Source organism: Musa acuminata, chromosome BXJ1-8 (genome assembly GCF_036884655.1).
Source record: "Musa acuminata AAA Group cultivar baxijiao chromosome BXJ1-8, Cavendish_Baxijiao_AAA, whole genome shotgun sequence".
Classification (NCBI taxonomy): Eukaryota; Viridiplantae; Streptophyta; class Magnoliopsida; order Zingiberales; family Musaceae; genus Musa; species Musa acuminata.
The window spans coordinates 39,650,620-39,665,754 of record NC_088334.1 but is presented as its reverse complement, the minus strand read 5'-3'; the positions used below and the strand labels follow the sequence as shown (position 1 = coordinate 39,665,754).

General features: G+C 53.1%; 22 non-coding genes and 1 pseudogene across 22 annotated transcripts; all 23 read right to left on the bottom strand.

The window, feature by feature from the left end:
- Positions 1 to 324: 324 nt before the first annotated feature.
- On the bottom strand, positions 325 to 443 carry LOC135590270 (5S ribosomal RNA). Its single transcript, XR_010477677.1, has one exon. It is a non-coding gene; the product is annotated as a 5S ribosomal RNA (ribosomal RNA).
- Positions 444 to 987: 544 nt separating this feature from the next.
- LOC135589297 (5S ribosomal RNA) lies at positions 988 to 1,106 on the bottom strand. The gene has a single exon (XR_010476705.1). It is a non-coding gene; the product is annotated as a 5S ribosomal RNA (ribosomal RNA).
- A 544-nt stretch (positions 1,107 to 1,650) lies between these two features.
- Positions 1,651 to 1,761, bottom strand: LOC135591188 (5S ribosomal RNA; annotated as a pseudogene).
- A 330-nt stretch (positions 1,762 to 2,091) lies between these two features.
- On the bottom strand, positions 2,092 to 2,210 carry LOC135589896 (5S ribosomal RNA). The gene has a single exon (XR_010477303.1). It is a non-coding gene; the product is annotated as a 5S ribosomal RNA (ribosomal RNA).
- Positions 2,211 to 2,754: 544 nt separating this feature from the next.
- Positions 2,755 to 2,873, bottom strand: LOC135589947 (5S ribosomal RNA). Its single transcript, XR_010477353.1, has one exon. It is a non-coding gene; the product is annotated as a 5S ribosomal RNA (ribosomal RNA).
- A 544-nt stretch (positions 2,874 to 3,417) lies between these two features.
- Positions 3,418 to 3,536, bottom strand: LOC135590811 (5S ribosomal RNA). Its single transcript, XR_010478217.1, has one exon. It is a non-coding gene; the product is annotated as a 5S ribosomal RNA (ribosomal RNA).
- Positions 3,537 to 4,080: 544 nt separating this feature from the next.
- On the bottom strand, positions 4,081 to 4,198 carry LOC135590499 (5S ribosomal RNA). Its single transcript, XR_010477907.1, has one exon. It is a non-coding gene; the product is annotated as a 5S ribosomal RNA (ribosomal RNA).
- Positions 4,199 to 4,742: 544 nt separating this feature from the next.
- LOC135589341 (5S ribosomal RNA) lies at positions 4,743 to 4,861 on the bottom strand. The gene has a single exon (XR_010476749.1). It is a non-coding gene; the product is annotated as a 5S ribosomal RNA (ribosomal RNA).
- A 544-nt stretch (positions 4,862 to 5,405) lies between these two features.
- LOC135589922 (5S ribosomal RNA) lies at positions 5,406 to 5,524 on the bottom strand. The gene has a single exon (XR_010477328.1). It is a non-coding gene; the product is annotated as a 5S ribosomal RNA (ribosomal RNA).
- Positions 5,525 to 6,068: 544 nt separating this feature from the next.
- On the bottom strand, positions 6,069 to 6,187 carry LOC135589438 (5S ribosomal RNA). Its single transcript, XR_010476845.1, has one exon. It is a non-coding gene; the product is annotated as a 5S ribosomal RNA (ribosomal RNA).
- Positions 6,188 to 6,731: 544 nt separating this feature from the next.
- LOC135590625 (5S ribosomal RNA) lies at positions 6,732 to 6,850 on the bottom strand. The gene has a single exon (XR_010478032.1). It is a non-coding gene; the product is annotated as a 5S ribosomal RNA (ribosomal RNA).
- A 544-nt stretch (positions 6,851 to 7,394) lies between these two features.
- LOC135589920 (5S ribosomal RNA) lies at positions 7,395 to 7,513 on the bottom strand. Its single transcript, XR_010477327.1, has one exon. It is a non-coding gene; the product is annotated as a 5S ribosomal RNA (ribosomal RNA).
- Positions 7,514 to 8,057: 544 nt separating this feature from the next.
- Positions 8,058 to 8,175, bottom strand: LOC135591330 (5S ribosomal RNA). Its single transcript, XR_010478484.1, has one exon. It is a non-coding gene; the product is annotated as a 5S ribosomal RNA (ribosomal RNA).
- Positions 8,176 to 8,719: 544 nt separating this feature from the next.
- On the bottom strand, positions 8,720 to 8,838 carry LOC135590437 (5S ribosomal RNA). The gene has a single exon (XR_010477845.1). It is a non-coding gene; the product is annotated as a 5S ribosomal RNA (ribosomal RNA).
- Positions 8,839 to 9,382: 544 nt separating this feature from the next.
- On the bottom strand, positions 9,383 to 9,501 carry LOC135589329 (5S ribosomal RNA). Its single transcript, XR_010476737.1, has one exon. It is a non-coding gene; the product is annotated as a 5S ribosomal RNA (ribosomal RNA).
- A 544-nt stretch (positions 9,502 to 10,045) lies between these two features.
- LOC135590613 (5S ribosomal RNA) lies at positions 10,046 to 10,164 on the bottom strand. Its single transcript, XR_010478020.1, has one exon. It is a non-coding gene; the product is annotated as a 5S ribosomal RNA (ribosomal RNA).
- A 544-nt stretch (positions 10,165 to 10,708) lies between these two features.
- Positions 10,709 to 10,827, bottom strand: LOC135589919 (5S ribosomal RNA). The gene has a single exon (XR_010477326.1). It is a non-coding gene; the product is annotated as a 5S ribosomal RNA (ribosomal RNA).
- A 544-nt stretch (positions 10,828 to 11,371) lies between these two features.
- Positions 11,372 to 11,489, bottom strand: LOC135590763 (5S ribosomal RNA). The gene has a single exon (XR_010478169.1). It is a non-coding gene; the product is annotated as a 5S ribosomal RNA (ribosomal RNA).
- Positions 11,490 to 12,033: 544 nt separating this feature from the next.
- Positions 12,034 to 12,152, bottom strand: LOC135590436 (5S ribosomal RNA). The gene has a single exon (XR_010477844.1). It is a non-coding gene; the product is annotated as a 5S ribosomal RNA (ribosomal RNA).
- Positions 12,153 to 12,696: 544 nt separating this feature from the next.
- Positions 12,697 to 12,815, bottom strand: LOC135589316 (5S ribosomal RNA). The gene has a single exon (XR_010476724.1). It is a non-coding gene; the product is annotated as a 5S ribosomal RNA (ribosomal RNA).
- Positions 12,816 to 13,359: 544 nt separating this feature from the next.
- LOC135590601 (5S ribosomal RNA) lies at positions 13,360 to 13,478 on the bottom strand. Its single transcript, XR_010478008.1, has one exon. It is a non-coding gene; the product is annotated as a 5S ribosomal RNA (ribosomal RNA).
- Positions 13,479 to 14,022: 544 nt separating this feature from the next.
- LOC135589918 (5S ribosomal RNA) lies at positions 14,023 to 14,141 on the bottom strand. The gene has a single exon (XR_010477325.1). It is a non-coding gene; the product is annotated as a 5S ribosomal RNA (ribosomal RNA).
- A 544-nt stretch (positions 14,142 to 14,685) lies between these two features.
- LOC135590752 (5S ribosomal RNA) lies at positions 14,686 to 14,803 on the bottom strand. The gene has a single exon (XR_010478158.1). It is a non-coding gene; the product is annotated as a 5S ribosomal RNA (ribosomal RNA).
- Between the last annotated feature and the right edge of the window lie 332 nt (positions 14,804 to 15,135).

The following is a 15,135-nucleotide window of genomic DNA, read 5'->3' as shown; positions in this document are numbered from 1 at the left end:
TGTGCGTCGTCCCTCGCCTTTGTGCACGTCGCGGACGGCGCATCGACGACCGGAGCCCCGAAACCTCTCGAACGATCTCGGAATCGCCATTGTCGGATCCCTCCGATGCCCACGAGGCCGACCGCGTACCGGAAACGGCAACCGCGCGCCGAAACCATCGGGACTTTCTCGAACGAACTCGGAATCGCTATTGCGGCCCCATTCCGGAAAGCTCTCTCCGAGCCCCACGAGACTGACTGCATAGCAGTCACGGCAAATTCCGAGGCCCAAAACCATCGCCTCGGGGGTTGACGGGAGAGGTTTTGGCCGCTCGGGGCGCAAAAAGGAGTGCAACACGAGGACTTCCCAGGGGGTCACCAATCCTAGTACTACTCTCGCCCAAGCACGATTAACTTCGGAGTTCTGATGGGATCCGGTGCTTTAGTGCTGGTATGATCGTACTCGTTTTGTGTGCGTAGTCCCTCCCCTTTGTGCACGTCGCGGATGGCGCATCGACGACCGGAGCCCCGAAACCTCTCGAACGATCTCGGAATCGCCATTGTCGGATCCCTCCGATGCCCACGAGGCCGACCGCGTACCGGACACGGCAAGCGCGCGCCGAAACCATCGGGACTTTCTCGAACGAACTCGGAATCGCTATTGCGGCCCCATTCCAGAAAGCTCTCTCCAAGCCCCACGAGACTGACTGCGTAGCGGTCACGGCAAATTCCGAGGCCCAAAGCCATCGCCTCGGAGGTCGACGGGAGAGGTTTTGGCCGCTCGGGGCGCAAAAAGGAGTGCAACACGAGGACTTCCCAGGGGGTCACCCATCCTAGAACCATGTCTGGTCATTGTATGTTTTATGAAGAAATTTTTAGATGATGATTTCATTATTCTCCTGCTATATATATGTTAATGACATATTTATTGTTGGCCATAATGCTGGAAAAATTGAAAAGCTTAAAAGAGAGTTTTAAGTAAGTCTTTTGGCCGCTCGGGGCGCAAAAAGGATTGCAACACGAGGACTTCCCAAGGGGTCACCCATCTTAGTACTACTCTCGCCCAAGCACGCTTAACTTCGGAGTTCTGATGGGATCCGGTGCTTTAGTGCTAGTATGATCGCACTCGTTTTGTGTGCGTCGTCCCTCGCCTTTGTGCACGTCGCGGATGGCGCATCGACGACCGGAGCCCCGAAACCTCTCGAACGATCTCGGAATCGCCATTGTCGGATCCCTTCGATGCCCACGAGGCCGACCGCGTACCGGACACGGTAAGCGCGCGCCGAAACCATCGGGACTTTCTCGAACGAACTCGGAATCGCTATTGCGGCCCCATTCCGGAAAGCTCTCTCCGAGCCCCACGAGACTGACTGCGTAGCGGTCACGGCAAATTCCGAGGCCCAAAACCATCACCTCGGAGGTCGACGGGAGAGGTTTTGGCCGCTCGGGGCGCAAAAAGGAGTGCAACACGAGGACTTCCCAGGGGGTCACCCATCCTAGAACCATGTCTGGTCATTGTATGTTTTATGAAGAAATTTTTAGATGATGATTTCATTATTCTCCTGCTATATATATGTTAATGACATATTTATTGTTAGCCATAATGCTGGAAAAATTGAAAAGCTTAAAAGAGAGTTTTAAGCAAGTCTTTTGGCCGCTCGGGGCGCAAAAAGGAGTGCAACACGAGGACTTCCCAGGGGGTCACCCATCCTAGTACTACTCTCGCCCAAGCACGCTTAACTTCGGAGTTCTGATGGGATCCGGTGCTGGTATGATCGCACTCGTTTTGTGTGCGTCGTCCCTCGCCTTTGTGCACGTCGCGGACGGCGCATCGACGACCGGAGCCCCGAAACCTCTCGAACGATCTCGGAATCGCCATTGTCGGATCCCTCCGATGCCCACGAGGCCGACCGCGTACCGGACACGGCAAGCGCGTGCCGAAACCATCGGGACTTTCTCGAACGAACTCGGAATCGCTATTGCGGCCCCATTCCGGAAAGCTCTCTCCGAGCCCCACGAGACTGACTGCGCAGCAGTCACGGCAAATTCCGAGGCCCAAAACCATCGCCTCGGGGGTCGACGGGAGAGGTTTTGCCCGCTCGGGGCGCAAAAAGGAGTGCAACACGAGGACTTCCCAGGGGGTCACCCTTCCTAGTACTACTCTCGCCCAAGCACGATTAACTTCGGAGTTCTGATGGGATCCGGTGCTTTAGTGCTGGTATGATCGTACTCGTTTTGTGTGCGTCGTCCCTCGCCTTTGTGCAAGTCGCGGACGGCGCATCGACGACCGGAGCCCCGAAACCTCTCGAACGATCTCGGAATCGCCATTGTCGGATCCCTCCGATGCCCACGAGGCCGACCGCGTACCGGACACGGCAAGCGCGCGCCGAAACCATCGGGACTTTCTCGAACGAACTCGGAATCGCTATTGCGGCCCCATTCCAGAAAGCTCTCTCCGAGCCCCACGAGACTGACTGCGTAGCGGTCACGGCAAATTCCGAGGCCCAAAACCATCGCCTCGGAGGTCGACGGTAGAGGTTTTGGCCGCTCGGGGCGCAAAAAGGAGTGCAACACGAGGACTTCCCAGGTGGTCACCCATCCTAGAACCATGTCTGGTCATTGTATGTTTTATGAAGAAATTTTTAGATGATGATTTCATTATTCTCCTGCTATATATATGTTAATGACATATTTATTGTTGGCCATAATGCTGGAAAAATTGAAAAGCTTAAAAGAGAGTTTTAAGTAAGTCTTTTGGCCGCTCGGGGCGCAAAAAGGAGTGCAACACGAGGACTTCCCAGGGGGTCACCCATCCTAGTACTACTCTCACCCAAGCAGGCTTAACTTCGAAGTTCTGATGGGATCCGGTGCTTTAGTGCTGGTATGATCGCACTCGTTTTGTGTGCGTCGTCCCTCGCCTTTGTGCACGTCGCGGATGGCGCATCGACGACCGGAGCCCCGAAACCTCTCGAACGATCTCGGAATCGCCATTGTCGGATCCCTCCGATGCCCACGAGGCCGACCGCGTACCGGACACGGCAAGCGCGCGCCGAAACCATCGGGACTTTCTCGAACGAACTCGGAATCGCTATTGCGGCCCCATTCCGGAAAGTTCTCTCCGAGCCCCACGAGACTGACTTCGTAGCGGTCACGGCAAATTCCGAGGCCCAAAACCATCGCCTCGGAGGTCGACGGGAGAGGTTTTGTCCGCTCGGGGCGCAAAAAGGAGTGCAACACGAGGACTTCCCAGGGGGTCACCCATCCTAGAACCATGTCTGGTCATTGTATGTTTTATGAAGAAATTTTTAGATGATGATTTCATTATTCTCCTGCTATATATATGTTAATGACATATTTATTGTTGGCCATAATGCTGGAAAAATTGAAAAGCTTAAAAGAGAGTTTTAAGTAAGTCTTTTGGCCGCTCGGGGCGTAAAAAGGAGTGCAACACGAGGACTTCCCAAGGGGTCACCCATCTTAGAACTACTCTCGCCCAAGCACGCTTAACTTCGGAGTTTTGATGGGATCCGGTGCTTTAGAGCTAGTATGATCGCCCTCGTTTTGTGTGCGTCGTCCCTCGCCTTTGTGCACGTCGCGGATGGCGCATCGACGACCGGAGCCCCGAAACCTCTCGAACGATCTCGGAATCGCCATTGTCGGATCCCTTCGATGCCCACGAGGCCGACCGCGTACCGGACACGGTAAGCGCGCGCCGAAACCATCGGGACTTTCTCGAACGAACTCGGAATCGCTATTGCGGCCCCATTCCGGAAAGCTCTCTCCGAGCCCCACGAGTCTGACTGCGTAGCGGTCACGGCAAATTCCGAGGCCCAAAACCATCGCCTCGGAGGTCGACGGGAGAGGTTTTGGCCGCTCGGGGCGCAAAAAGGAGTGCAACACGAGGACTTCCCAGGGGGTCACCCATCCTAGAACCATGTCTGGTCATTGTATGTTTTATGAAGAAATTTTTAGATGATGATTTCATTATTCTCCTGCTATATATATGTTAATGACATATTTATTGTTGGCCATAATGCTGGAAAAATTGAAAAGCTTAAAAGAGAGTTTTAAGTAAGTCTTTTGGCCGCTCGGGGCACAAAAAGGAGTGCAACACGAGGACTTCAAGGGGGTCACCCATCCTAGTACTACTCTCGCCCAAGCACGCTTAACTTCGGAGTTCTGATGGGATCCGGTGCTTTAGTGTTGGTATGATCGCATTCGTTTTGTGTGCGTCGTCCCTCGCCTTTGTGCACGTCGCGGACGGCGCATCGACGACCGGAGCCCCGAAACCTCTCGAACGATCTCGGAATCGCCATTGCCGGATCCCTCCGATGCCCACGAGGCCGACCGCGTACCGGACACGGCAAGCGCGCGCCGAAACCATCGGGACTTTCTCGAACGAACTCGGAATCGCTATTGCGGCCCCATTCCGGAAAGCTCTCTCCGAGCCCCACGAGACTGACTGCGTAGCGGTCACGGCAAATTCCGAGGCCCAAAACCATCGCCTCGGAGGTTGACAGGAGAGGTTTTGGCCGCTCGGGGCGCAAAAAGGAGTGCAACACGAGGACTTCCCAGGGGTTCACCCATTCTAGAACCATGTCTGGTCATTGTATGTTTTATGAAGAAATTTTTAGATGATGATTTCATTATTCTCCTGCTATATATATGTTAATGACATATTTATTGTTGGCCATAATGCTGGAAAAATTGAAAAGCTTAAATGAGAGTTTTAAGTAAGTCTTTTGGCCGCTCGGGGCGCAAAAAGGAGTGCAACACGAGGACTTCCCAGGGGGTCACCCATTCTAGTACTACTCTCGCCCAAGCACGCTTAACTTCGGAGTTCTGATGGGATCCGGTGCTTTAGTGCTGGTATGATCGCACTCGTTTTGTTTGCGTCGTCCCTCGCCTTTATGCACGTCGCGGACGGCACATCGACGACCGGAGCCTCGAAACCTCTCGAACGATCTCGGAATCGCCATTGTCGGATCCCTCCGATGCCCACGAGGCCGACCGCGTACCGGACACGGCAAGCGCGCGCCGAAACCATCGGGACTTTCTCGAACGAACTCGGAATCGCTATTGCGGCCCCATTCCGGAAAGCTCTCTCCGAGCCCCACGAGACTGACTGCGTAGCGGTCACGGCAAATTCCGAGGCCCAAAACCATCGCCTCGGAGGTCGACGGGAGAGGTTTTGGCCGCTCGGGGCGCAAAAAGGAGTGCAACACGAGGACTTCCCAAGGGGTCACCCATCCTAGAACCATGTCTGGTCATTGTATGTTTTATGAAGAAATTTTTAGATGATGATTTCATTATTCTCCTGCTATATATATGTTAATGACATATTTATTGTTGGCCATAATGCTGGAAAAATTGAAAAGCTTAAAAGAGAGTTTTAAGTAAGTCTTTTGGCCGCTCGGGGCGCAAAAAGGAGTGCAACACGAGGACTTCCCAGGGGGTCACCCATCTTAGTACTACTCTCGCCCAAGCAGGCTTAACTTCGGAGTTCTGATGGGATCCGGTGCTTTAGTGCTAATATGATCGCACTCGTTTTGTGTGCGTCGTCCCTCGCCTTTGTGCACGTCGCGGACGGCGCATCGACGACCGGAGCCCCGAAACCTCTCGAACGATCTCGGAATCGCCATTGTCGGATCCCTCCGATGCCCACGAGGCCGACCGCGTACCGGACACGGCAAGCGCGCGCCGAAACCATCGGGACTTTCTCGAACGAACTCGGAATCTCTATTGCGGCCCCATTCCGGAAAGCTCTCTCCGAGCCCCACGAGACTGACTGCGTAGCGGTCACGGCAAATTCCGAGGCCCAAAACCATCGCCTCGGAGGTCGACAGGAGAGGTTTTGGCCGCTCGGGGCGCAAAAAGGAGTGCAACACGAGGACTTCCCAGGGGGTCACCCATTCTAGAACCATGTCTGGTCATTGTATGTTTTATGAAGAAATTTTTAGATGATGATTTCATTATTCTCCTGCTATATATATGTTAATGACATATTTATTGTTGGTCATAATGCTGGAAAAATTGAAAAGCTTAAATGAGAGTTTTAAGTAAGTCTTTTGGCCGCTCGGGGCGCAAAAAGGAGTGCAACACGAGGACTTCCCAAGGGGTCACCCATTCTAGTACTACTCTCGCCCAAGCACGCTTAACTTCGGAGTTCTGATGGGATCCGGTGCTTTAGTGCTGGTATGATCGCACTCGTTTTGTGTGCGTCGTCCCTCGCCTTTATGCACGTCGCGGACGACACATCGACGACCGGAGCCCCGAAACCTCTCGAACAATCTCGGAATCGCCATTGTCGGATCCCTCCGATGCCCACGAGGCCGACCGCGTACCGGACACGGCAAGCGCGCGCCGAAACCATCGGGACTTTCTCGAACGAATTCGGAATCGCTATTGCGGCCCCATTCCGGAAAGCTCTCTCCGAGCCCCACGAGACTGACTGCGTAGTAGTCACGGCAAATTCCGAGGCCCAAAACCATCGCCTCGGAGGTCGACAGGAGAGGTTTTGGCCGCTCGGGGCGCAAAAAGGAGTGCAACACGAGGACTTCCCAGGGGGTCACCCATTCTAGAACCATGTCTGGTCATTGTATGTTTTATGAAGAAATTTTTAGATGATGATTTCATTATTCTCCTGCTATATATATGTTAATGACATATTTATTGTTGGCCATAATGCTGGAAAAATTGAAAAGCTTAAATGAGAGTTTTAAGTAAGTCTTTTGGCCGCTCGGGGCGCAAAAAGGAGTGCAACACGAGGACTTCCCAGGGGGTCACCCATTCTAATACTACTCTCGCCCAAGCACGCTTAACTTCGGAGTTCTGATGGGATCCGGTGCTTTAGTGCTGGTATGATCGCACTCGTTTTGTTTGCGTCGTCCCTCGCCTTTATGCACGTCGCGGACGGCACATCGACGACCGGAGCCCCGAAACCTCTCGAACGATCTCGGAATCGCCATTGTCGGATCCCTCCGATGCCCACGAGGCCGACCGCGTACCGGACACGGCAAGCGCGCGCCGAAACCATCGGGACTTTCTCGAACGAACTCGGAATCGCTATTGCGGCCCCATTCCGGAAAGCTCTCTCCGAGCCCCACGAGACTGACTGCGTAGCGGTCACGGCAAATTCCGAGGCCCAAAACCATCGCCTCGGAGGTCGACGGGAGAGGTTTTGGCCGCTCGGGGCGCAAAAAGGAGTGCAACACGAGGACTTCCCAAGGGGTCACCCATCCTAGAACCATGTCTGGTCATTGTATGTTTTATGAAGAAATTTTTAGATGATGATTTCATTATTCTCCTGCTATATATATGTTAATGACATATTTATTGTTGGCCATAATGCTGGAAAAATTGAAAAGCTTAAAAGAGAGTTTTAAGTAAGTCTTTTGGCCGCTCGGGGCGCAAAAAGGAGTGCAACACGAGGACTTCCCAGGGGGTCACCCATCTTAGTACTACTCTCGCCCAAGCAGGCTTAACTTCGGAGTTCTGATGGGATCCGGTGCTTTAGTGCTAATATGATCGCACTCGTTTTGTGTGCGTCGTCCCTCACCTTTGTGCACGTCGCGGACGGCGCATCGACGACCGGAGCCCCAAAACCTCTCGAACGATCTCGGAATCGCCATTGTCGGATTCCTCCGATGCCCACGAGGCCGACCGCGTACCGGACACGGCAAGCGCGCGCCGAAACCATCGGGACTTTCTCGAACGAACTCGGAATCGCTATTGCGGCCCCATTCCGGAAAGCTCTCTCCGAGCCCCACGAGACTGACTGCGTAGCGGTCACGACAAATTCCGAGGCCCAAAACCATCGCCTCGGAGGTCGACGGGAGAGGTTTTGGCCGCACGGGGCGCAAAAAGGAGTGCAACACGAGGACTTCCCAGGGGGTCACCCATCCTAGAACCATGTCTGGTCATTGTATGTTTTATGAAGAAATTTTTAGATGATGATTTCATTATTCTCCTGCTATATATATGTTAATGATATATTTATTGTTGGCCATAATGCTGGAAAAATTGAAAAGCTTAAAAGAGAGTTTTAAGTAAGTCTTTTGGCCGCTCGGGGCACAAAAAGGAGTTCAACACGAGGACTTCCAGGGGGTCACCAATCCTAGTACTACTCTCGCCCAAGCACGCTTAACTTCGGAGTTCTGATGGGATCCGGTGCTTTAGTGTTGGTATGATCGCATTCATTTTGTGTGCGTCGTCCCTCGCCTCTGTGCACGTCGCGGACGGCGCATCGACGACCGGAGCCCCGAAACCTCTCGAACGATCTCGGAATCGCCATTGTCAGATCCCTCCGATGCCCACGAGGCCGACCGCGTACCGGACACGGCAAGCGCGCGCCGAAACCATCGGGACTTTCTCGAACGAACTCGGAATCGCTATTGCGGCCCCATTCCGGAAAGCTCTCTCCGAGCCCCACGAGACTGACAGCGTAGTGGTCACGGCAAATTCCGAGGCCCAAAACCATCGCCTCGGAGGTCGACGGGAGAGGTTTTGGCCGCTCGGGGCGCAAAAAGGAGTGCAACACGAGGACTTCCCAGGGGGTCACCCATTCTAGAACCATGTCTGGTCATTGTATGTTTTATGAAGAAATTTTTAGATGATGATTTCATTATTCTCCTGCTATATATATGTTAATGACATATTTATTGTTGGCCATAATGCTGGAAAAATTGAAAAGCTTAAATGAGAGTTTTAAGTAAGTCTTTTGGCCGCTCGGGGCGCAAAAAGGAGTGCAACACGAGGACTTCCCAGGGGGTCACCCATCCTAGTACTACTCTCGCCCAAGCAGGCTTAACTTCGGAGTTCTGATGGGATCTGGTGCTTTAGTGCTGGTATGATGGCAATCGTTTTGTGTGCGTCGTCCCTCGCCTTTGTGCACGTCGCGGACGGCGCATCGACGACCGGAGCCCCGAAACCTCTCGAACGATCTCGGAATCGCCATTGTCGGATCCCTCCGATGCCCACGAGGCCGACCGCGTACCGGACACGGCAAGCGCGCGCCGAAACCATCGGGACTTTCTCGAACGAACTCGGAATCGCTATTGCGGCCCCATTCCGGAAAGCTCTCTCCGAGCCCCACGAGACTGACTGCGTAGCGGTCACGGCAAATTCCGAGGCCCAAAACCATCGCCTCGGAGGTCGACAGGAGAGGTTTTGGCCGCTCGGGGCGCAAAAAGGAGTGCAACACGAGGACTTCCCAGGGGGTCACCCATTCTAGAACCATGTCTGGTCATTGTATGTTTTATGAAGAAATTTTTAGATGATGATTTCATTATTCTCCTGCTATATATATGTTAATGACATATTTATTGTTGGTCATAATGCTGGAAAAATTGAAAAGCTTAAATGAGAGTTTTAAGTAAGTCTTTTGGCCGCTCGGGGCGCAAAAAGGAGTGCAACACGAGGACTTCCCAGGGGGTCACCCATTCTAGTACTACTCTCGCCCAAGCACGCTTAACTTCGGAGTTCTGATGGGATCCGGTGCTTTAGTGCTGGTATGATCGCACTCGTTTTGTGTGCGTCGTCCCTCGCCTTTATGCACGTCGCGGACGACACATCGACGACCGGAGCCCCGAAACCTCTCGAACAATCTCGGAATCGCCATTGTCGGATCCCTCCGATGCCCACGAGGCCGACCGCGTACCGGACACGGCAAGTGCGCGCCGAAACCATCGGGACTTTCTCGAACGAATTCGGAATCGCTATTGCGGCCCCATTCCGGAAAGCTCTCTCCGAGCCCCACGAGACTGACTGCGTAGTAGTCACGGCAAATTCCGAGGCCCAAAACCATCGCCTCGGAGGTCGACAGGAGAGGTTTTGGCCGCTCGGGGCGCAAAAAGGAGTGCAACACGAGGACTTCCCAGGGGGTCACCCATTCTAGAACCATGTCTGGTCATTGTATGTTTTATGAAGAAATTTTTAGATGATGATTTCATTATTCTCCTGCTATATATATGTTAATGACATATTTATTGTTGGCCATAATGCTGGAAAAATTGAAAAGCTTAAATGAGAGTTTTAAGTAAGTCTTTTGGCCGCTCGGGGCGCAAAAAGGAGTGCAACACGAGGACTTCCCAGGGGGTCACCCATTCTAATACTACTCTCGCCCAAGCACGCTTAACTTCGGAGTTCTGATGGGATCCGGTGCTTTAGTGCTGGTATGATCGCACTCGTTTTGTTTGCGTCGTCCCTCGCCTTTATGCACGTCGCGGACGGCACATCGACGACCGGAGCCCCGAAACCTCTCGAACGATCTCGGAATCGCCATTGTCGGATCCCTCCGATGCCCACGAGGCCGACCGCGTACCGGACACGGCAAGCGCGCGCCGAAACCATCGGGACTTTCTCGAACGAACTCGGAATCGCTATTGCGGCCCCATTCCGGAAAGCTCTCTCCGAGCCCCACGAGACTGACTGCGTAGCGGTCACGGCAAATTCCGAGGCCCAAAACCATCGCCTCGGAGGTCGACGGGAGAGGTTTTGGCCGCTCGGGGCGCAAAAAGGAGTGCAACACGAGGACTTCCCAAGGGGTCACCCATCCTAGAACCATGTCTGGTCATTGTATGTTTTATGAAGAAATTTTTAGATGATGATTTCATTATTCTCCTGCTATATATATGTTAATGACATATTTATTGTTGGCCATAATGCTGGAAAAATTGAAAAGCTTAAAAGAGAGTTTTAAGTAAGTCTTTTGGCCGCTCGGGGCGCAAAAAGGAGTGCAACACGAGGACTTCCCAGGGGGTCACCCATCTTAGTACTACTCTCGCCCAAGCAGGCTTAACTTCGGAGTTCTGATGGGATCCGGTGCTTTAGTGCTAATATGATCGCACTCGTTTTGTGTGCGTCGTCCCTCACCTTTGTGCACGTCGCGGACGGCGCATCGACGACCGGAGCCCCAAAACCTCTCGAACGATCTCGGAATCGCCATTGTCGGATTCCTCCGATGCCCACGAGGCCGACCGCGTACCGGACACGGCAAGCGCGCGCCGAAACCATCGGGACTTTCTCGAACGAACTCGGAATCGCTATTGCGGCCCCATTCCGGAAAGCTCTCTCCGAGCCCCACGAGACTGACTGCGTAGCGGTCACGACAAATTCCGAGGCCCAAAACCATCGCCTCGGAGGTCGACGGGAGAGGTTTTGGCCGCACGGGGCGCAAAAAGGAGTGCAACACGAGGACTTCCCAGGGGGTCACCCATCCTAGAACCATGTCTGGTCATTGTATGTTTTATGAAGAAATTTTTAGATGATGATTTCATTATTCTCCTGCTATATATATGTTAATGATATATTTATTGTTGGCCATAATGCTGGAAAAATTGAAAAGCTTAAAAGAGAGTTTTAAGTAAGTCTTTTGGCCGCTCGGGGCACAAAAAGGAGTGCAACACGAGGACTTCCAGGGGGTCACCAATCCTAGTACTACTCTCGCCCAAGCACGCTTAACTTCGGAGTTCTGATGGGATCCGGTGCTTTAGTGTTGGTATGATCGCATTCATTTTGTGTGCGTCGTCCCTCGCCTCTGTGCACGTCGCGGACGGCGCATCGACGACCGGAGCCCCGAAACCTCTCGAACGATCTCGGAATCGCCATTGTCAGATCCCTCCGATGCCCACGAGGCCGACCGCGTACCGGACACGGCAAGCGCGCGCCGAAACCATCGGGACTTTCTCGAACGAACTCGGAATCGCTATTGCGGCCCCATTCCGGAAAGCTCTCTCCGAGCCCCACGAGACTGACAGCGTAGTGGTCACGGCAAATTCCGAGGCCCAAAACCATCGCCTCGGAGGTCGACGGGAGAGGTTTTGGCCGCTCGGGGCGCAAAAAGGAGTGCAACACGAGGACTTCCCAGGGGGTCACCCATTCTAGAACCATGTCTGGTCATTGTATGTTTTATGAAGAAATTTTTAGATGATGATTTCATTATTCTCCTGCTATATATATGTTAATGACATATTTATTGTTGGCCATAATGCTGGAAAAATTGAAAAGCTTAAATGAGAGTTTTAAGTAAGTCTTTTGGCCGCTCGGGGCGCAAAAAGGAGTGCAACACGAGGACTTCCCAGGGGGTCACCCATCCTAGTACTACTCTCGCCCAAGCAGGCTTAACTTCGGAGTTCTGATGGGATCTGGTGCTTTAGTGCTGGTATGATGGCAATCGTTTTGTGTGCGTCGTCCCTCGCCTTTGTGCACGTCGCGGACGGCGCATCGACGACCGGAGCCCCGAAACCTCTCGAACGATCTCGGAATCGCCATTGTCGGATCCCTCCGATGCCCACGAGGCCGACCGCGTACCGGACACGGCAAGCGCGCGCCGAAACCATCGGGACTTTCTCGAACGAACTCGGAATCGCTATTGCGGCCCCATTCCGGAAAGCTCTCTCCGAGCCCCACGAGACTGACTGCGTAGCGGTCACGGCAAATTCCGAGGCCCAAAACCATCGCCTCGGAGGTCGACAGGAGAGGTTTTGGCCGCTCGGGGCGCAAAAAGGAGTGCAACACGAGGACTTCCCAGGGGGTCACCCATTCTAGAACCATGTCTGGTCATTGTATGTTTTATGAAGAAATTTTTAGATGATGATTTCATTATTCTCCTGCTATATATATGTTAATGACATATTTATTGTTGGTCATAATGCTGGAAAAATTGAAAAGCTTAAATGAGAGTTTTAAGTAAGTCTTTTGGCCGCTCGGGGCGCAAAAAGGAGTGCAACACGAGGACTTCCCAGGGGGTCACCCATTCTAGTACTACTCTCGCCCAAGCACGCTTAACTTCGGAGTTCTGATGGGATCCGGTGCTTTAGTGCTGGTATGATCGCACTCGTTTTGTGTGCGTCGTCCCTCGCCTTTATGCACGTCGCGGACGACACATCGACGACCGGAGCCCCGAAACCTCTCGAACAATCTCGGAATCGCCATTGTCGGATCCCTCCGATGCCCACGAGGCCGACCGCGTACCGGACACGGCAAGTGCGCGCCGAAACCATCGGGACTTTCTCGAACGAATTCGGAATCGCTATTGCGGCCCCATTCCGGAAAGCTCTCTCCGAGCCCCACGAGACTGACTGCGTAGTAGTCACGGCAAATTCCGAGGCCCAAAACCATCGCCTCGGAGGTCGACAGGAGAGGTTTTGGCCGCTCGGGGCGCAAAAAGGAGTGCAACACGAGGACTTCCCAGGGGGTCACCCATTCTAGAACCATGTCTGGTCATTGTATGTTTTATGAAGAAATTTTTAGATGATGATTTCATTATTCTCCTGCTATATATATGTTAATGACATATTTATTGTTGGCCATAATGCTGGAAAAATTGAAAAGCTTAAATGAGAGTTTTAAGTAAGTCTTTTGGCCGCTCGGGGCGCAAAAAGGAGTGCAACACGAGGACTTCCCAGGGGGTCACCCATTCTAATACTACTCTCGCCCAAGCACGCTTAACTTCGGAGTTCTGATGGGATCCGGTGCTTTAGTGCTGGTATGATCGCACTCGTTTTGTTTGCGTCGTCCCTCGCCTTTATGCACGTCGCGGACGGCACATCGACGACCGGAGCCCCGAAACCTCTCGAACGATCTCGGAATCGCCATTGTCGGATCCCTCCGATGCCCACGAGGCCGACCGCGTACCGGACACGGCAAGCGCGCGCCGAAACCATCGGGACTTTCTCGAACGAACTCGGAATCGCTATTGCGGCCCCATTCCGGAAAGCTCTCTCCGAGCCCCACGAGACTGACTGCGTAGCGGTCACGGCAAATTCCGAGGCCCAAAACCATCGCCTCGGAGGTCGACGGGAGAGGTTTTGGCCGCTCGGGGCGCAAAAAGGAGTGCAACACGAGGACTTCCCAAGGGGTCACCCATCCTAGAACCATGTCTGGTCATTGTATGTTTTATGAAGAAATTTTTAGATGATGATTTCATTATTCTCCTGCTATATATATGTTAATGACATATTTATTGTTGGCCATAATGCTGGAAAAATTGAAAAGCTTAAAAGAGAGTTTTAAGTAAGTCTTTTGGCCGCTCGGGGCGCAAAAAGGAGTGCAACACGAGGACTTCCCAGGGGGTCACCCATCTTAGTACTACTCTCGCCCAAGCAGGCTTAACTTCGGAGTTCTGATGGGATCCGGTGCTTTAGTGCTAATATGATCGCACTCGTTTTGTGTGCGTCGTCCCTCACCTTTGTGCACGTCGCGGACGGCGCATCGACGACCGGAGCCCCAAAACCTCTCGAACGATCTCGGAATCGCCATTGTCGGATTCCTCCGATGCCCACGAGGCCGACCGCGTACCGGACACGGCAAGCGCGCGCTGAAACCATCGGGACTTTCTCGAACGAACTCGGAATCGCTATTGCGGCCCCATTCCGGAAAGCTCTCTCCGAGCCCCACGAGACTGACTGCGTAGCGGTCACGACAAATTCCGAGGCCCAAAACCATCGCCTCGGAGGTCGACGGGAGAGGTTTTGGCCGCACGGGGCGCAAAAAGGAGTGCAACACGAGGACTTCCCAGGGGGTCACCCATCCTAGAACCATGTCTGGTCATTGTATGTTTTATGAAGAAATTTTTAGATGATGATTTCATTATTCTCCTGCTATATATATGTTAATGATATATTTATTGTTGGCCATAATGCTGGAAAAATTGAAAAGCTTAAAAGAGAGTTTTAAGTAAGTCTTTTGGCCGCTCGGGGCACAAAAAGGAGTGCAACACGAGGACTTCCAAGGGGTCACCAATCCTAGTACTACTCTCGCCCAAGCACGCTTAACTTCGGAGTTCTGATGGGATCCGGTGCTTTAGTGTTGGTATGATCGCATTCATTTTGTGTGCGTCGTCCCTCGCCTCTGTGCACGTCGCGGACGGCGCATCGACGACCGGAGCCCCGAAACCTCTCGAACGATCTCGGAATCGCCATTGTCGGATCCCTCCGATGCCCACGAGGCCGACCGCGTACCGGACACGGCAAGCGCGCACCGAAACCATCGGGACTTTCTCGAACGAACTCGGAATCGCTATTGCGGCCCCATTCCGGAAAGCTCTCTCCGAGCCCCACGAGACTGACAGCGTAGTGGTCACGGCAAATTCCGAGGCCCAAAACCATCGCCTCGGAGGTCGACGGGAGAGGTTTTGGCCGCTCGGGGCGCAAAAAGG